Here is a 13,768-nt window from a genome sequence, read left to right on the forward strand (position 1 = left end):
AATTTGGATAGCTCATAACAACAACTTTTCAAGAATAACATGCCAAACAAAAGATTCTGCCTGATGCAGTAATTCAACTGGAAATTCCTGCGGGTAAATGTATCTGATTTAGCTAAACAGATAAATTCCTCCTTGCCTTTCAGCAGACTCGCTACAGAACGAAGATTTGTCCTTTTTTATAGCTATTTTTGGCATTGTATAGAAGTGTCATTTCCGCCCCTCCCTTTGACTATAACCACATACAGTTCCATTTTTGTATAGCATTATTCTGATTTGATGGTAGCTGAATTCCCAGAACTCCATCTATTTCAACCTTTTTCTCTTTTTAAGAAAGGATCACTTCAGCAAATATTTTCTCCAGAAAATAATCAAGAGGTCACCCAAGTCTCTAGTATAATTCAATCAAAATTGACACAGTGAAAACTGAAATAATGCAAATATTAGAATTTGGCACCTGATCAAGCAGCCAAGACAGCCACCATTCTTTGATCCTCTAATTCATTCTTCCTCTGTTAGGCACTGTTCAGGTAGTGATAATGTGAGCAGATTTTCCATTACAAAAATGCTGTTAATGCTACTCATCACAGTTTATAACACAGTTATATGCTGTTCTAATATCCATATAACTGAGTTTTCTCTTTTATTTCCTGTGTTAAACCCTGTTTTCTCAATCTTTAATCCCTAAAATCTCAGTAATTCTTAAGTAAGCGTTAGCAAACACAAACTACAGGCCGTGTAGTTTTATTCAGATATTAATACAGTTCAATTATATGCTTAGCCATTATAGTCATTGATCCAGGGCAGGTTTTGTTTAGCTTCCAGGCTTCCTTGTTGCACTTTAACTGTGGAAACAACATATATAAGCATTTGGCTTTACAGCTCTAACCAGCTTCTTCCTAGCTGACTTCATAGCGTGAACTGGTTGCCATCATGTCGTAGACTTTTCACGGTCCATGACGCTATTGCAGACTGGCCAGATTCGTGTCCTGACTCATCTGTCTCTCTGTGCTGTAGGCCTCCCTTGTGCTTGTGTACAGAAGTTGTACCACTCATCACACTTCAGCTGAATAAAACTAGCTCTCTACACTCTTTCAGTAGTCAGTGGAGGGTAACAGGACACTTCTCTTAGGATGATTACTTAGAAATGTCTTCTCGTCTTACTTCCTGCTCACACTGATTGTAGAGGAATGAGGACTAGTTCAGCAGACTAAAAAACCCCAATCTATAGGCAGCTGTCTTCAGGCAAAACAAATCTTATCCTGAGCTTCAGGCTAGTAGCTCATTGCAGGCTTCCCTTATCTAAAGATCAGATCCATATATTTTATTATATTATTAGAGGATATTATACAGATTATAAATGCATTTACTCAAGGGCACAACAAGTTGAACTTATATTCTGAAAGGGCCTACAGCATTTTAATGCAGGAGGCTGGTAATTTTGCAGCATTTTTACTCAATTTTAAATATCAACTTCTTGCCATTAATTAAATACAAATGGAGTAATCACATGAGTATTCTTTGCGTCACTTATCTTTACATTACAATAAGTTTTTCAAGACTCTGTAGCAACTGTATTTTGTGCTGCTTTTTGTGTAATGAACAACCACACTGCAGACGATATCAAGGGAAAAGCCAGGAGTGTTGACAGATGGCTGGCAAAGAGAAAGTTGGGGATTTTATAACCTGAGAAGCCATCAGGAGTTTGGGAATGTGGGATAACATTGGTCAGATATTTCTGCTCACATAAGCAGCCAATTTGCTAAAGTTAATATTCACACTTTTAAATTTCAAGTTAACAATCTGATTGAAGAGTTTAGTGGTGCATGTCACTAAAGATCATTTTTTCAGACTGATTTCAGATTCACTGGCCTTTTTTTACAGTCCTCTGAAGGAAAAATTTTCTGGATCCTCTTAAACCCACTGGACTTTATGTCTCTGCCTTTCTCAAATCCTATTATAGCCCAGAGTGCCAGACCTGACATTTTTTTTTGTGGGAGACAGACAGCTGCTTTTGCCGGTCATTTTCTTCTCTACCACTTTTCTACATTTTTCTACTAACTTCCAGATGTTTGGCAGCTAGCACAGAGCAGTAACTCCAAGAAAGCTTCCAAACATCTACTGGTCCCAGACACTGTGCATGCACAGATTTTCTCTGTATTTGATGTGCACTGTGAAGCTTCTTCCTCACAAAATCCGTGCAACTGAAGCCTCATATGCTCAAAAAAATCACCAGGTTTGCAATGCAAGTGCATATGTGTTATTGAGTTGATCTGTGAGATTTTTTTTAATTTGAAAATCCCATTTAACTAAGTATGTAAGAACTGGGTTAATATGAGAGGCTTAAGAGATCCACCTAAGAGGCATTTTCAAACATGACACGATGAGCTATAGTATGTCAAAGGAATAAGATTTGGAATAGGAACCCAAGTCATTACTAAGTAGATTTAACAGAATTAGGGGATGGGCTGTTACTCTCTAGCTGGTTGCAGTTACTGCATTGATGGTACTGCACAGGGGCTGCACTAATTCAAGCATTAGCCATAATCTCACGTTTCTGACTGTGCCTATCAGTCATCTTGTTGGTCTTTTAATGCTGGCAGATCTACTTTTTATATTATGTAATGTATTTATTTTACCCTGACACATTTTTCCCAAATCAGGTATAAAAAAATAAAACCAGAAAGCTTCAGAACTTACTGCCAGCTGCACAGTGCACAAATCTCACAGCTATTCCTTTTATCTTTTCCACTTTTTTTTCCCCACTGTGATAACCTGTATTTTCTAGTCTTGGCTTTCTACCAGTGAAATTATCTACATCTCAATCTTTTATTTTTGAATTATAAGTTAAGAACTAGGAGTAATTTTTAGTGTAATTATACATATAATTTGATCACGAGATTTATTGAGAAACTCTGAACACCCCAAAGCTTCTTGAAACCTACTGTTTTACTATTTTTCAAAGCCTCTGGATAAATAAAAGAAAAACTATGTGGCATTTACATGCAATTTTTATTTCATCCATGTAAGGTACTCATGCATTTCTCAGAAATGTATGGATTGACTCTCTCTTCACACATAAAATCTACCCCAGCATGGTTGTGGACTCCCCATCCCTGGAAGTGTTCACGACCAGCCTGGATGTGGCTCTGAGTCACCTCATCTAGTGGAAGGTGCCCCAGCCCATGGCAGGGGAGTTGTAACTAGATGACCTTTAAGGTCCCTTCCAACCCAAACCATTTTATGATTCTACCCCAAATCATGTATATTTATATAAAGAAAATCCATCTACACAGTTTATGGTAAAGCACCAGGAACTATGTGTGTAGTTGGGATTTGCTACCTGATCTTTATAGGCAGAGACTCTGAAGTCCCAAATCAAAGTTCAGCACAGTCAACGAGACCACTAATTTAATTCAAAGTATTTACCACTTGACTTGTGTAAAATGGTGGCTGACACTCACAAGCAGAACATGGAATGGAATATTCCATTTGGAAGGTGAATGGTCAACCAGGCCAGCTGCCTGACCACTTAAGGGTGACCAAAAGTTAAAGTGTGTCATTAAGGGCATTGTCCAAATGCCCTTAAACACTGTCAGGCTTGGGGATTGACCACCTCTCTAGGAAGCCTGTTCCAGTGTTTGACCACACGCTTGGAAAAGAAGTGTTTCCTAATGTCTCTTTTTTACCTCCTTACACCGAGTTCTGCAAATGCTTGTGTGTGATGTCTTGCTTTGATTTGTAACTTAGAGAAGGGAATAAAACTTCCAGATAGAAAAGGGAAGGAACAGATAAAGACAATTTTGATAAACTAAATGTTCTAAATTGTGTCAGCCTGATATAACCTTTAATCATTCTTTACTAGTTCTCTATTAAAGGTGTAACTGCTTCATTCTCTCTCTAAATAAGGAATGTGTAAGTTAGGCAAGAAAGAAACGGTCAAGCATACAAATGGAAAAAAAGGAGAATCCAAAACTCAGGGATTCAGGAAAGGTAGTTCTTTGCCTTTTAGTTCCTTTTGCCAAATAATAATTGGGGGGGGGAGTATTCTTAAGCATCTATACAAATAGGCAAGAGAAGGTTATCAAGAAAATGGAGCCAGGCTCTTCAGATTGCTGTATGGTGTGAGACTGCCAGACAGTGGGCATAAATTGAAATGAGAGAGAGTTTCAAGCTGGATTTAAGGAAAAACATTTTCACCTTGAGTCATAGAGCTGATTGCTCAGAGAGCTTGTGAAGTCTGTGCTCTTGCAGGTTTTCAAAATCCAACAGGATCCAGTCTGATCTGAACTCATAGCTGATCCTGGTTTCAGCAGAAAGTTGGACTAGAGATCTCCTGAGGTCCCTTTCAAACTAAATTATCCTGTAATCCTATAGTGATCAGTAACAGGTAATGTGGTTTTATCAGAAAACAACCTATTAAAAGCAACATTTCAGAAAAACAAATATTTTGATAAAGAAACCATGGTAGAGCCGTATAATTTTCAGAGGTATAGAAAATGTGACACAGGAGGTAAGATTCAAAAAATTTGTTTCTTTAGTGTAGCAATGAGAGGATTGAGGAAAGATATGATATCAGTTCTCAAACACATAAAAAGTATTGCAGAGATACGCACTGTTCTTCATGTCCATTGAGATATGGCAAGAATAGCCTTAAATTGCAACTTGGAGATTTCAGTTACAATTTACAAAAAGCTTTTGAACTATAAGAAATGTTAGGCAGACTGTGGAGAGGTCTGAAGAATCAGCATGACTGCAAATTTTCAAGGTCAGGTTGAACAAATATCTGTCAGGAACTGATTAGATAGAGTGGATTCTGCTCTGAAGCAAGAGGATGAACTGGAAAACCCTTTCAGATCTCTTTTTTAATCATGTCTAAAGAAGCACCTCCATTGTACTCGTTACTAAATTGGCTTGAAAAAAGGAAAAAATGTACTAGTGTCACCTCTTCAAGTTTTCTTAAATTATGCCAAGTATTTTTTTTCCTACTTGTTAAATCTCAGTCTTGTTTTACGTAGAATTAGGTGCAAGAACAATATAGCATACATGAAACTAGAAAATTATTTTTATTAAGGTTGTTCTAATTTTTGCTTTGTAAATATTTTTCTAACTTAAATCACATGAGCAGCTGGGGTAAAAGAACCCTTTGACTTGTAACTATCCATTTTGTTTAAAACACAGGAATGTCATAGATAAGAGAAGAACCCCTTGCTTAACTTTATCTGTGCTGGAGCACATCTCTTGCAACTGCTCTGTAAACCACCTTTTTGTCTAGGTCATTTTACACTGATGCTTTCTAAACTTTATAAAGTTGTCCTTGTGTCATGGTTTAACCCCAGCCAACAACTGAGCCCCACACAGTCACTCTCTCCATCCCTCCAGTGGAATGGGGGAGAGAACTGGAATAGTAAAAGTGGCCATCCATGCAAGCAAAGGAAAACAAGGAATTCCTTCACCACTTCCCATGGGCAGGCAGGTGGTCAGCCGTCCCCTGGAAAGCAGGCCTCCATCCTGCATAACAGTTACTTGGGAAGACAAACACCCTCACTCTGAACATCCGGCTTCCTTGTTCTTCCTCCAGCGTTATGTACTGAGCATGATGTGATATGGTATGGAATCTTCCTTCAGTCAGGTGGGGGCAGCTGTCCTGGCTGTGTTCCCTTCCTAACTTCTTGTGCACCCCCAGCCCATTTGCTGAAAAGGCACTGACTCAGTGTAAGCACTGCTCAGCAAAATCAAAAATATCCTTGAATTATCAACACTGTTTCCAGCACAAATTCAAAATACAGCCCATACCAGCTACTATGAAGAAAATTAACCCTATTCCAGCCAAAACAAGCACACCTAGTGCCACAGGCACACAGACACCAAGATTCAGTGGTCTTTCATCTAGGTTTGAAAACATGTTCCTGATCTAAATTCTTCATTTCATAGAATCATAGAATGGCCTGGGTTGGAAGGGACCTTAAAGATCATCAAGTTCCGACTCCCGTGTCACAGGCGGAACATCTTCCACCAGTCCAGCTTGCTCAGAGCCCCATCCAATCTGGCCTTGAACACTCCCATGAATGAGGAGTCCACAGCTTCTCTGGGCAACCTATTCCAGTACCTCACCACCCCTGAAGTAAAGAATTTCTTCCTAATGTCTAATCTAAACCCACTCTCTTTCAGTTTGAAGCCATATTACCCCATGTCCTGTCACTACATGCTAATGTAAAAAGTCCCTCTCCATTTTTCCTGGGGGTCACCTTTAGGTACTGGAAGGTGCTCTAAGGTCTCCCTGGATCTTCTCTTTTCCAGGCTGAACAGCCCCAACTCCCTCAGCCTGTCTTCACAGGAGAGGTGCTCCAGTCCTGTGATCATCTTTGTGGCCTTCTCTGGACTCAATCCAGCATGTCCACACCCTTCTTACTTTGGGGACCCCAGACCTGCATGCACCCTTTAGGGTGAGAATCCCCTCCCTCAACCTGCTGCCCATGCTGCTTTTGATGCAGCCCAGGATATGTTTGGCTTTCTGGGCTCTGAGTGCACATTGCTGGGTTGTGTTGGGCTGCTCTCAATCCATCCCCTGCCCAGCCTGTACTTTGCTTGGGATTTCCCTGGCCCATATGCAGGACCTTGCACTTGGCCTCATTGGAACTTTGTGAGGTTCACCTCATAGGGGTCATGCTGCTTTCAATATTGAAGAATGCTGAGGCCAGACTGACTTATTAATCCCAAAGTTAGACATTCAGTGTTTTCCAGCAGAAACTGGCAGCTGTGAGGATGTGGGTGGCAAAGTTCCAGATAAAGGAACCAACAAGTGCTAGTACTGACAACATATCTAAAGCTGTTGAGCCTGGAGACATATGACTGACAGTCAGTCACTTTATACTATAAAGGCCCAGTCTCACTTTTGAACAGTAGGGTCTTCTAACATACCCCTTCTGGAGTGTGTATGGAGATTCCTCCCTTAAGTGGGGATGCCCTTCAAGGTTACTCCTTGAGGATGAGCAAAAGAGATTTGCCCACAGTCATTGTATAGGTGAGTAACATCAATTTCCATAATTATTTTAGTAGCTTTAATATTATTGCTTTGATTTTGATTCAATACATATGCACTAAACTAGTAGTTACAGCTACCTATACTGTGTAGTAAATAATTCTGATTAAGGTCTTTTGGTCTTATCATTATCATCATCAATTTAAATTAATAATTTATTTTATTCATATAAATATATTTGGGGTGCCATCCTTATTCCTGTGGGACAGAGCTCAATTACACCTATATAATCCTTTAGACATAAACCATTGACCAAGTCTGGGACTAGGACCCAATGCAGCTGCACCCAGACCCCTCTCTGAGACAAGTTTAGAAAGTAAGAGGGTCCTTTCTGCACCTCATGACTCAGTGGGGCAGAGGGGTCTCCCCAATAAACTTTGTCTGCAGCTCTCCTTTTGCCTGTGATCCTCTTAATAACCATTATCTTTTATTAATTAACATCGTTATCTGACTCTAAAAGCATTTTCTATGGAAGAAGCTTACCGGTGTGCAGCATTTTAATGTAAATGACTCAGCATAAATGCCTGAGTCATTTATCATTATTAATTCTTTTAAGAAAAACTTATCTATAGCAGAATAGTTAAAGAAGCATCAGTCATTTCCCAAGTTTTAAATAATATATAAGATAATTACATTCTCTCTAAGAAAGACAATGGCACTTTTACACCTCTGTTACCTTCATATAGTTTACATTGTCAATAAACCACCAGCAGCAATTATTTATGCATTTTAAGTAACAGTTGTGCAGTTCTGCTCTAGTTTTGCTAAAACCAAAAGACTTGGTTCAGATGCATCTGTTTTCCAGTGACGTCTGTGATTGCTTTCTTTCATTTATTCAATGAACCAGCTGTGTTGACTGACATCTGAGAAATCAAGTTCACTCCCAGAATAATTTCATTGTAGTCAATTTAGTTGCAGCAAGGACCAATTTGACCCATGGAGCTCAGTCTATTGTAGAAGGTCATGCAGCTTGTCAGTAGTTCAGACAGGATTTAAATAGAGTATCCTCCTGAATCCCAATTCAAATGAGCCTCTTTTGACATTATCATGGTGCCTACACATTCAGAGTGACATTTTGTCACTCAGAGCACTGCTCATCTGTTGCCATACCAAGAAGTGACCATCGTGGGGCTTCAGTCACATGCCCTCATTCTTTATTTCCGTTTATTTATAACTCTCTCCTCTATCCAGTGCCAGCTGTTAAAACCAAAGTGGATTTCCTTTCCCTCTCCCTCCTGGGAGCTGTGGATGAAGAAGAGGTTTCAGACACATTTCAGGAGGGCAGTAGCAGAGTGCTGAGGTCAGCCTGGGAACCCAGCAGTTTCATTAGTGCCAGAGCAGCAGCTTAACAGCTGAAAGCAGCTCCATGTGGCCCAGAGCATGCCTGCATGGGATGCTGACGGTTACAATAATACTCCAATTATGAAAGATTCCCACTGAATATAGTGGTTTGGACAATGGGATTTCTTGAAGCCCCTTCTACCTCTGCATTTCTATGATACTTCTATGATAAAGCTACAAAAACAGTTTATGGAGGCAAGGAAATGGATGGTCTGTGAATCTGGATATCTACAAGCAATCACAAGGAAGCTCTGACTTACCCCATTGTTATACACCTTCTTTCCCAACACTAATTTTATGTGATTTAAAAAGTCATTATTTTTTTCTTGTTTTCCCTTATCACAACGTATTTTTCACTGTAATCTAAAACCTAACTTATTTGAAATTTTGCAGAAGGTCTCAGCTACAATACCATCATCATGATCTGATTTTAGCCATGTTTCTTGTGAAACCATGCTCTGTGCCTTTGTATTGAACTAGTTGGCCAATTTCAATGATATTTGAAAGAAGGAAAGAAATTTCAAGGGCTTTCTCTCGGTTGGGAAATCTTAGAGCAATCCCTGCTTTCTTAGTGAAGGTTGACAACTCAAGTGCATCCCAGTTCATACTGTGAAGAATCCTGGGTGTGCATTTGTCCTTTTCCCTGTAGCCCAATTTTCATAGGAAGCAAAAATTAGAAATTTCTGTTTGGTGGGATATAAATGATGCTCTCAAGGCATCTGTTCTGGTTAGTCAAGGGCTCAAGGCCTCAGAACATAGTAATGGTGCTACTTCCTTACTACTGTTCATATATTCTAAATCCTGATTTACTAACAATAGGAATAGCAGGGGTAATAATACACCACTGAAGTAAGCCTAATATAGCCCAAAGTAATTAAGTCCCTATAACTTTCTTTAACACCAGCATCTGGATATAGGACAGAGACTTGAATTAGTTACATGAGTATGAGAAAAGTAGGTAGAACACAACAGCATGTGCTATCTGAGCATGAGCCAGTTGGCAGTGGGCACGAGCACTGGCTGGCCAGTCTGCCTGCACATATGACTAACTGGGGTAACCACAGCACACGCTGTCTCTTGCCCAAACAGATGCCATGGAAGGCATAGCAAGAAGAGGGCTTGGATTATTGCACTGAGAGGGTGAAACTACAGAGCAGTAAACAGACATGAAGATAGCAAGCTTGTTCAGTTTCGTTCTTTCTCAAGAGGTCTGTTTATATATGAATTTATGTTCCTGTATGGATTTGTGTCTCCACTCAAAGCATATGAGTAAACGGTAAGTAAAAGTTAAGACCTTCTCAATTGCCAACATTCACATTCAAGGCATAGCACTAAGGAGAAGAAACACTCCCTTAAATAAAGAATAGTACAAACTCAATCCATTTTAGTATCAGTCTGAAATGATAGGGGGACGCTTTTCCATAATGCATTTATACACAAAGAAACAGTTTGTCCCCATCTTGCCTGCAATGAAAACAGCACAATGTTCTACAATTTCTAATTCACAATTAAAAGTCAAGATATCCATAACAAACTGTGTTAGGAGCTACCCTACATATTCTTATTTTTTGTCTGCTTTGTAAATCCAGAGTGTTTTTTTCTTGTTCACTAAACAAACTACCTTGTGCCCAATTACAAATTCAATTATAAAAGGGCAAGGAGTTTTCTTACTGAATAGTCCGACTTGCAAAGGAATCTGGATCAGATCCAACCTTTTAGACACAGTAATTGGACTTCCTAAATAAATTTTAATGATAGCAATTTTGCAAAATGTTATGGAGTAACAATACATTATCAGGTACTGACTGTAACAGCATCATCTCATGCTTGTTCACAATGACACTGCCAAGCTTCATCAGTTTTGAAAGAGACCTAACAACTTTAATTTCTTCTGAGACACAAGGATAATCTCAAAATCAGGTGTTGTCTAAGGCTAGATGTGTTCCAGTAAACTACAACACTTGCCTGGATGTTACTGCACTTCAATAAGCATTAAATCACCAGCAAGGTTGCTCCCTGAGTTTTGGCTCATGCCAACGAGCATTCTCCCAGAGAGTGCCCAGGCATGCTTCAGGGATTAGCGTGGGCCTTGTAAGAGTTTCAACAGCAATTCTACTGCAGCCACCTGCTTTTCAGAAAGGTTTATCTGTACAAAAATACGTGCATTGGAGACTTTGGCGTCAGGGCTGGAGAATGCTCCTGGCCCCTTACTGGTATTACATAAAATAAATGTCTCTGTTATGGTCCCAGTTGATTGTCTTCCCCAGTTTTGTTCCCTAAGCAGAAGTTAACAATACATCAGCTAGGCATCAGAGAATATTTCACATAAAACACAACAAAATGTGCTTCTTAATATTAATTGTAGCTCCTAAGTTCCTTCTCCATAGTCCCCAAAACTGTCAAATTCTTTATCATATAATAGGTTTGGATTTGTAATGGTAAACATAACATCTACAGTCATTTAATTAAGTATTGGATATTGATTATACATAAATTTTGTACCTAGGTCTATTTAATGTTTTGATTTAACATTCCTGGGAAGCATTTTATACCTATATGTATGTATATATATATATATATAAAATACACATATATTAGCTGGTTGTGTAACCCTCTTTCACTGGCTAACTTAACATCCAACATGATTTGAAACCCTGCTTGCCTCTGTCTGCAACAGGTGCCAAGTAACTTTTCTCCCTTCACTTCTCTCCAAAACAGGGTGGATACCGTAAAGGTGGTTACTCCTCCAAACTGTAATTAGAAGGGCTAGGTTAAGTTTTTGATTATATCCCAGTATTGGCCAGTTTTGCCAGAGAGTATTTTACTGGCCTAGTAGAATTTCATTTGGTGCAAAATTTCAAGGCAAGTAAAAATTCCAGTATAGCCAATATTAGAGTGATAAAAGGCTTTTTTTTGCTAGGATACCTTATTTTGCTCAGATATCCAGCACAAACTGTCCAAACCAAGTGTGTTTTTTTGCTGCAATAAACTGCATCTGCACTGTAACAGTAAACATTGCCTAATATATAGCAAGCCTTGGCCTAAAGGGATTTTGGATTATTACTTGATGTTCTAGGATGGAGCGAGAGATGGTACAACATTTTTATTTTGGTATCTGAGAGGATTTTCAATTAAGACAGCTCAGTTATAAAGCTACAAAAATTTTAACTATAAGAATTTCTACTTGTTCTTACTTTAGACTGTGCTTCAGTTATTGCCCAAGACAATGAGTATCTTGCTCTGACAGAGCTTATGTCAAACAACTAAATTAAACTTTGTGAATAAGACATTAACTCTACACTTGGAGATCTAAACAAAATACTGATAAACTTCAGTTGCATAGGTTAAACCTTTCATCGAGAGAAATTTTATAATCAACTTAGTTGAGCTGTCCTGCCCATGATTAATGCAAACACTATCTCCAAGGGAAAGACACCACTGCAGATACAATTCATGAAACATTAACTGTGAGATTCTAATTAAGATACAGGTTGCTGCATTAAGCAGATTAACCTATATTAAGGAACTTACCCTTCCAAGCAGTTAATGAAATGGTTATCCCAAAACCTTCTTCAATAAAAAATTATTCTGTTTCAGGTGCTAAATTTCACTGTGAGAAAAATAAAATGCACTGACCCCAAAATAACCCCACTTTGCTACACCTCAGTATCTGTGCCTCTCTGCAGTACAAAGAAGCTCCCATAACCTTTTTATTTCCATATATATTGGACAATATATAGGGCCAGTCTCAGCAGTAAAAATGCCAGGAGTGCATGCCACTGATGGAAATAAAATTATTAAAACTCTCTTTCTTAAGACTTGTGCCAAGCAAGAACTCTTACCTCATGCACAGATGGCTGTATCCTTCCCATCTGTTAGTAACTTCTGGCCTCCAACTCCTGCAGGATCCTAACATCAGTCCTCTAAGCATATTAGCACGTCTGGGGTATATTAAGAGTCAGAGAGATCTGTTCTGGGTTTGCACAACTACTTGAGCACAGATTGGGACTCTTCCTCAGTTTAGATATGTTTGTGCACATAAGAGATTGAAAGATCAAAACTTGCCAAAGCAGCAGGACTAGACTGAGATCGTAGTTGGCTCCTGGGAATACCGAAAATAGTTTAAAATGCTTGTTCTGTTGAACAGCACCTATGAAGTTGAATTTTCTCATGTTGTGCAAGCTGGCATGTCACAGTTGGTAAAAGGAGCTGATATACACTTCTAGCAGTGTCACAAATCACTTGAACAACCATATAATTCTTCACCAGTTGTTATACTAGAAGAGAGATGTTTCCTTTTCAAACTGAAAATTGCATGCAGCACAGACACCAGGTGTCTTTACTTACAGCCTCCAAGTGTTGACATCTCTATTTGTAGTACAGACAAAACATATTTACTGAAGCAGAGCCTCCTGAACTTTGGTTTTTGCAGCACTCCACACATGGAGGCAGGGCTGCCTACCAGGAGATACCCAGGTGAAGTGTAGGATGAGCATCCCAAATCTGCTACTGTTGACAATCAGTTACTACCAGCCTGGAAGCACTTACCAAGCAGCTTACACAGATTTCTATACATAGGCACTAATTATTACTGTGAACGGTCATTGATCAGGACAGCTTTATCATCTAACTCATTTAGTAAATCTTAGATTAAATACAGTAACAGTAGAAATAACTTTAATCAGTATAGATTTGTGTTTAATAATTTTGAGTGAAAGTCATTGCTACTACAAGGCCAGCTTAACAGTAGACATAGTGATAGGAGATGAAATGATCAGGAAATGTCAGACAAGAAGGACCGAAAGTAAGAAATAAGTCAGCAATTTCCACTGGCAAAGATCAGCAAATCCACCTGACCATAAGCAAAGAATACATACATGTACACAACAGAGATAACAGATAACTTGTACAAAACAAGATAACTTGTTAATATCATTTTCCTTTTGCCTTAAGGAAACTAAGAGAATGATAGACTAATCAGAACAGTAAGGGTCACATTTCTAATCTCCCAAGACCTACCCTGAGAACTTTGGCCTCTAAACATAATTAAGATTTCTTCACCAATGAACCTTCATTCCTTCACCAACGAACCTTCATTCCTTCATGAGCTTTAAGATAAAATGTACCTAAGTGTGTTATCAGAGCTCCAGATAGTCTTAGATTTCATATTACTGCTATATATGGGGGGGGAGAGGTGGTGGTTTCATATTACACCTGCATAGCTTTGTTCTTTTGCTTTCCAATGTGCTTAAGGAGATAAAGAAAGATTTAAAAATATATATTTATTTCTGGGTTTATCTGGGTGCCTCAAATGCCTCACTGTTTGGCCCATCATCTGGAGCTGCCTGCGAACTCCTCACAGGCGTAGAGAGGGGGTGAAGGGGATGG

Source organism: Manacus vitellinus, unplaced genomic scaffold (assembly GCF_001715985.3).
Source record: "Manacus vitellinus isolate BGI_N305 unplaced genomic scaffold, ASM171598v3 scaffold_13_pilon, whole genome shotgun sequence".
NCBI lineage: Eukaryota > Metazoa > Chordata > Aves > Passeriformes > Pipridae > Manacus > Manacus vitellinus.